We start from the raw sequence: 6,291 nt of genomic DNA, 5'->3' as shown, positions 1-6,291 counted from the left end.
GCACAGAGTCCCTTCTCCTTCATAGATCATTGCCTACTTATGGTCTCCTATTATGACTGATGTTTCCATTGGGGTTTCCAGTGGCACTTGAATACAAATATGGGCATATCGTCCCTTGAGAGTAGAGGAAGTGCATTGGTCGATTTTTAATAGTTTGCCCAGTTTCCTTCTAACTTTTTCTAGGATGTCCTTATCATAGAATTCTGTTGGTAATCGAGGAAACCGGATCCATATGGCAGTAGAAATAAGGGTGGCTTCTTGAGGAACGAATTTAGGTTCCCATTTCCGCACGAACAAGAAATTTCCCAGAGATGAACCAAGGGCCAAGGTGGAGAGCCTTAACCATACTCTCTTCTAAACTAAATTTGACTGTGTAGAAATCCCATCCTAGGTCAATCAAGACTAACTGTTTGGATGGCTTCCATAGTTCAATTAGTTTAGACCGAAGAAAATGGTGAGGCATCTTCCGCTTGAAGACCTTGATGATCACGGAGTAACACCATGGAAGGTAGAGGCGCTTTTTGTCATCTTGGGAAAGGGGAATTGAGCCTTCTATGTGTTTCCCTTTATCAAAATCTGAATTTGGATGAGAGTCAACTTCATAGTAATCAGTTTGATGGCTTTCCGGTTTGTCCAGGAGCATTTCCTTATAAGAGTAGGTTGGTAATTCTACATTCATTTGGTTGTGCATATCCGGAGGTTCCGGTGAGATACGTGGTTTGATTAATGGGGGATCCATGTTTGGAAGATACTGTTTCAGGAGTTCTTTTTAGAGAGGGATTGCAATGTAAATTTAATCACATGATTTTTTTCCTTTGTTGCCAGGAGATATCCATACCAATAGTCAATGCAACTTTTTCGGCAATTTGAACCACCTAAATAAGAATGCTTGTTGTTCTTTTTTTATATTCTTCTTTTCTTCTCTTTTTCTATTTCTTTTGTGTTTTTCTATTTATGAACAGAAAATCCATATGCACATTCAGATGCCAATATATACAAGTTGGATGCGTTTTCAAGTAATCACATAAATCGTTGAGATTAATAAGAAATAAATTAATTATATATGGCATGTTGTAAACCAAGTGGAGAGACAAAGTGGGGACAGGAATTGCTTAATAAATTAGTTGTGGCAAGTAATTACATGAAAGTATACAGAGAGATTTGATTATCTTTTTGGATTTGTTGCTTTCATCTTTGCCCCCATCAACATTTCCTAATAGGGAAAAAGTTGAAGAAAAAAAAAAACATGAAAATATTTTTATATATTGTCTTAAAGAAAGACTAGTTGTTCTTAATTTGTTAAATCGATGGTACACTTTCATCTATTATTTTATTAATGGTACACCTTAATCTGTTATTTTAAAATCCCCCTTCTCCAATCAAATGACTCCTCCAAAATGTTTTCTTTTAAATCTTTAAAAATGTCAGTTGTATAATTTTGATGGTGTCACTATAAATTCATGATTACGACTTCAAATCATAATTGAAAAGGTAAAAAAGAAAAAGACATTGTTTTTAAATAGTCTTTCCAAATAGGGAAAATATCATTAATGATTACTCCCTCTATCCATTGATACTTGTCCCAAAATATTTACTCCCCTTCACTTTTATTTGGCATGCTTTGATTTTTCACGCCTCTTAAGAAATAATAAATAAAGTGCATAATTTACCATGATACTTATATTAATTGATGCATATTTTATTAGATTTGAGAAAAATAATTTGAAATGAATAATAAATATTGTGGGTATAACTAAAAAATTTTTTTGTCTTCTCTTGATATGCGTAAAGTGACAAGTAAAAATAAAAATCTATTTTTAGTATACATGCCAAGTAAAAATGAATGAAAGGAGTATCATTTTTAAAAACAAAGATAGAATTAATTATTTTTTTTATTTTTGTATTAATATTCCCTCCGGTCCACAATAAGTGACCAATTTGCTTTTTTATTTTGGTCCAAAATATGTGTCCATTTATATAATCAAGAAAAAATTCAATTTGTTTTTGCAAAATTACCCTTATGTACATATCCCTAAAAAGTTTTCTTACTCCTCACAATAAATATTTAATTAAGGGTAGTTTAGTCATACTAGGTATTTTTGTATAGAATTTAATATTTTTTAATGGGCATATCTAAAACAAATTGGTCACTTATTATGGACCGGAAGGAGTATTGATTATTCTTGAAAGTACACAATATTAATAGAATGCGCACTTATTAAAGAGATATAATGGTAGATTAGTTAAAAAGTACTCTCTCATGTTCACTTCAAATGATTTTTTTGGCTCTTTTTACATATATATTAAAGAATTCACCTTTTATCATTAATTAACAATAAAATTGACCATATTAACCTTAACTTGCTCCTTGAAAGTATAACAAACTACTCCTAGAGCAGTGACTCATAGGGCTTCCCTCAGCTCAGTCTTTTTGGTGCGCTGATCGTGAATAAGACACTTAGAAGAAGAAAAGATGAGATGAAGATGGTTAGCTGTAAGGTGACTAACAGAAAACAAAAAAAAAAATGGAAAGAAGAAATCAAATATTGTGAAACACAAAAAAAAAAATGTCAAAAAAGCACTTAAAATGAACCAGAGGGAGTATTTCTTATTTATAACTTCTTAAGGTATGCAAAAAGAAAACATTACAACTAAAATGGGACAAAAGAAACGGTAAGAGTGAGTAAATTTCTCTTATAAGTTTTTCTTTTCTCTTGAGTATATTATTTTGTTGTAGAAAAATAGAGAAAAGTGGGTTGACAGAAAAAAGTTTAGTAAATAAATCGGGGGCAATTGAAGCAACAGTTATGTGATTATTAGGGACCCATTTAATTAAACATAGTATAAAGTTCATATACTAAATATGGTTTAGATAAATTGTCAGTAATTATTTGTCCTATGTATTATTGTATGGAAAATGTGATTATGATTATTTAGTGTTTGGTGTAAAAAGCTTTTTAGGTCCCTAGTTGATCCTGCTTGATTTTGGGGGACATAACCCATATATGTGAAAACATAGACCCCTCATTGCAAAATTCAATTTCTTGTTTCCCCTCCCCTTTGACTTCCTCCTGTTCTAGCCAACTCTATCATCATTTTGTGTGCCATTAAGATAATGGCCCGCACCCCTTCTCTCTCTCACACACGCTTTACACTTTAGATATTTGATTTTCAAGAAAATATTTTATCTCAGGTAATTCGATTCATTAAGAATTAGACCGATAAAAAGAAATCACTTAAGTAATATTTTATTTCTACTATGAGAAGAAATCACTTATGATTTTATGGTTCTCAATCCATTTCAAAAAAATAATTTTTTTTAAAGTTGTTCCACCGAGTTTAGGCAATCATGATAATTAGGCAAGGTAAACTTTAGTGTCGAGTCTAGGCGAATCTCATTCGTAGGGGCAAACCTCAATGAGCACGCTGAGTCCATAAGAAGGGGTGTATGTAACACCTCAGACATTAGACAGAGTCTCACATCAGCAAAACACAAAAAGAATACTGAGTATATTAGTTAACAAGTCTTAGACCTAACGAAGTATTTTAAATCCTTGCGGGCTTAGATCCAGATCGGACAATATCACTAGCAAACTAGACGGTTAGGTTACATCATATCAACAAGGTGAAGTCCAGTGCTCAAATTAGGTTTCATTGCCATGTCAAGAAGACACCTTAAGTGCCAGAAACTGTCGTAGGAAAAAAATATACTGAATGAATTAGCAAATACACGCAGAATTTTGTTTATAGTGGTCTGTCTGTTACATTCAAAAGTAAAGCTAAATCTTTTCTATATAAGGTCCTCTATGATGATATGACTTAGATTTTTTTGGCAGAAGTTCAGCAATGAGAAATAGTGATTTTCAGTTAGGTTTTAATAGCTTTTTAGTGCTCAATTAATCATCGTGGTAACATTGGGAAAACCACTTAAGTAATAAGTTTACAAACCAATGTTATTGGACTATGCATATTTCATGACATGAAATCATTCTGACATTAACAACAATAATTATGTCATATTCTCAAACAAGTTAGGATCAACATATGAATCAAGAGTCCGGACTCTTGATCGTAAATCATATTCCAAACTCTGTCTGTGTGAGTTTGCTCACATTATTAATCTCCAACAAAATTAAAAGAGAAGAATGCGGTAGGCCGACATAGCCGTAAAACTTGTAAATTCACAAATATAATGAATCCACATTAAATCATTCTGGGAACAGAAAATAATAAATTTGACCAAAGAGTTAACTGTTCAGAACCTAAACTTGACAAATACAAAACCTAAATAACCACTTTACATCTTTAGAATCAAAGCTACTGGTTCAACAAAATCCGTAATAACTTCTATTGTAGCTTTGCCTCTGGTTCAATAAAATTCGTAACTTCTATTGTAGCTCCGCCTCTGATAGTATTTACTATTTTATTTTTTATTTTTGTCGTGAAGAGTGAATATTGGACCTCAAGATGAAGAATGATTAGTACGTACTAAAGAGAAAAGTCTCCTACTACTTTTTTGTTTAGTCAATTTTTACTTTCTAGACACTCAGTTGAAGCATCAACAAAAATGCATTTAACTTTAGTCGAAGAAAATCTAAGTTAGATTACACTGTTGACTAAAGCATGTGATTTGGTACAGACATAACATATGCCAATCCACATGATAAAGCATTAATTTGGAAGAAGATCTAGTGGAGTTCATATTGTTAGCTCAAAAACTGGACAAATGCCTAGAGTGCAGGAATTAGGTAAATGCTTACCAAAAGTCATTTTTAACATTGCTTTTTAAATAAATGGATCAAAAGAAATCTGATAGCAGTAATAATTCACCAACGGTTGTGATGGAGTGATAAGTACTCATTTATCTTTAACCAAATATCTCGTGTTCGAGCCTTGGATATGGAGTCGTCTTTGTTAGAGAGTGCCTTACCTCCCAATGTGGGTTTTTTTTTGCGCGAATTCGAATTTAATTGAGCTCCAATACAGATACCAGATATCGAACAGAAAATAAAAAATATAGCAGTAATAGAAAGATAATGCATCAAAAAATAACCCAATACTAGGTATATACCTAAGTCTAAATCCAAACCTTTCCCTTTATATTACTCTATTTCTACCGGTTTATGAGTCAATTGCGGCTTTGGTTATTTGCCTAATAAAAGGTGGAGAAGTTAAAAAATAATCAGAATTATAAGTGGTCATTCAAAAATAATCATAGTTTCAAAAGTAATCGAAATTTAGGCACTTTTCATGTAAAGATATTTGAACGAAAACACTGTTCAAAATTCGAAAAATACTCCAGCATAATATACTGGAACTCCAGCAAAATATACTGGAGTTCCTTTATAATATATCGGTCCAGCAAAATATGCTGGAAGTTCATACACAGATGTTCCAATCTCCAGTATAATATGCTGGAACTTTTTGTGTTGCAGCAAAATAATAGCTATTTTTCAACGACTTTACAAACGCTGACTATTTTTAATAACCAATCCGAAAATTGGCTAGCTCATGCTATTTTTAGGCTTGTGGGTAAGTAACTAAACAAAAAACAAACCCATGAATTTACATAATAAAAGTGGTTAGCACCTAAGGTTTTGGCCTAATGTTTATGAGTTGAGAATCATAAGATCTCGAGTTTAAATAGATTATGAGTTGAGAATCATAGTATTGGTTTAAATTTTAGCGAAGGCAAAACACAAGTAATTTCTTTTCATATGTGAAGATCTTGGTGGATAGAGTACACGATACTTATATTAGTGAAGGAGATAAATAATTTATAAATTAATTGAGATACACGTAAACTAATATTCAACATCATCTTTATACAAAAATAGGCGGAATGCATAGTTTATCCATTCAACTTATACTTAAATCCATGTTACACACCTGTTGACCACGGGTATAACTTTACACACCAAACCTTTCAAATGTGTGTCAATTACACACTACTTTTGAGCATGCTCATTAATATTCAATGATGTGTATACACGCGCTTATTTAAATTAAAAAACAAAGGATTCTTTAATTAAAATGGACAAACCGACCCTTTTCTTAATTCCGACCCAAAAAAGATCTGATCCTGTTAATTAAAAACAACTCCGCGACCAGATTAACAAACATAATTCCATTTTGAAATCCTTGTTCTTCAGCCCTAACCTTTGAGGTTAGTATTCTTCATTTTCAGGTTAGTATTCTATTTTAGGTTGTTCAACCGTTTTGATTTAGATGGGTGGATCGAAATAGTTAGGGTTTATTTGAATTTTTCTGAAATTAATTCCTTTTAATATG

Source organism: Nicotiana tabacum, chromosome 16, assembly GCF_000715075.1.
Source record: "Nicotiana tabacum cultivar K326 chromosome 16, ASM71507v2, whole genome shotgun sequence".
NCBI lineage: Eukaryota > Viridiplantae > Streptophyta > Magnoliopsida > Solanales > Solanaceae > Nicotiana > Nicotiana tabacum.
The sequence above is the reverse complement of the archived record's forward strand: the minus strand, read 5'-3'. Positions refer to the sequence as shown.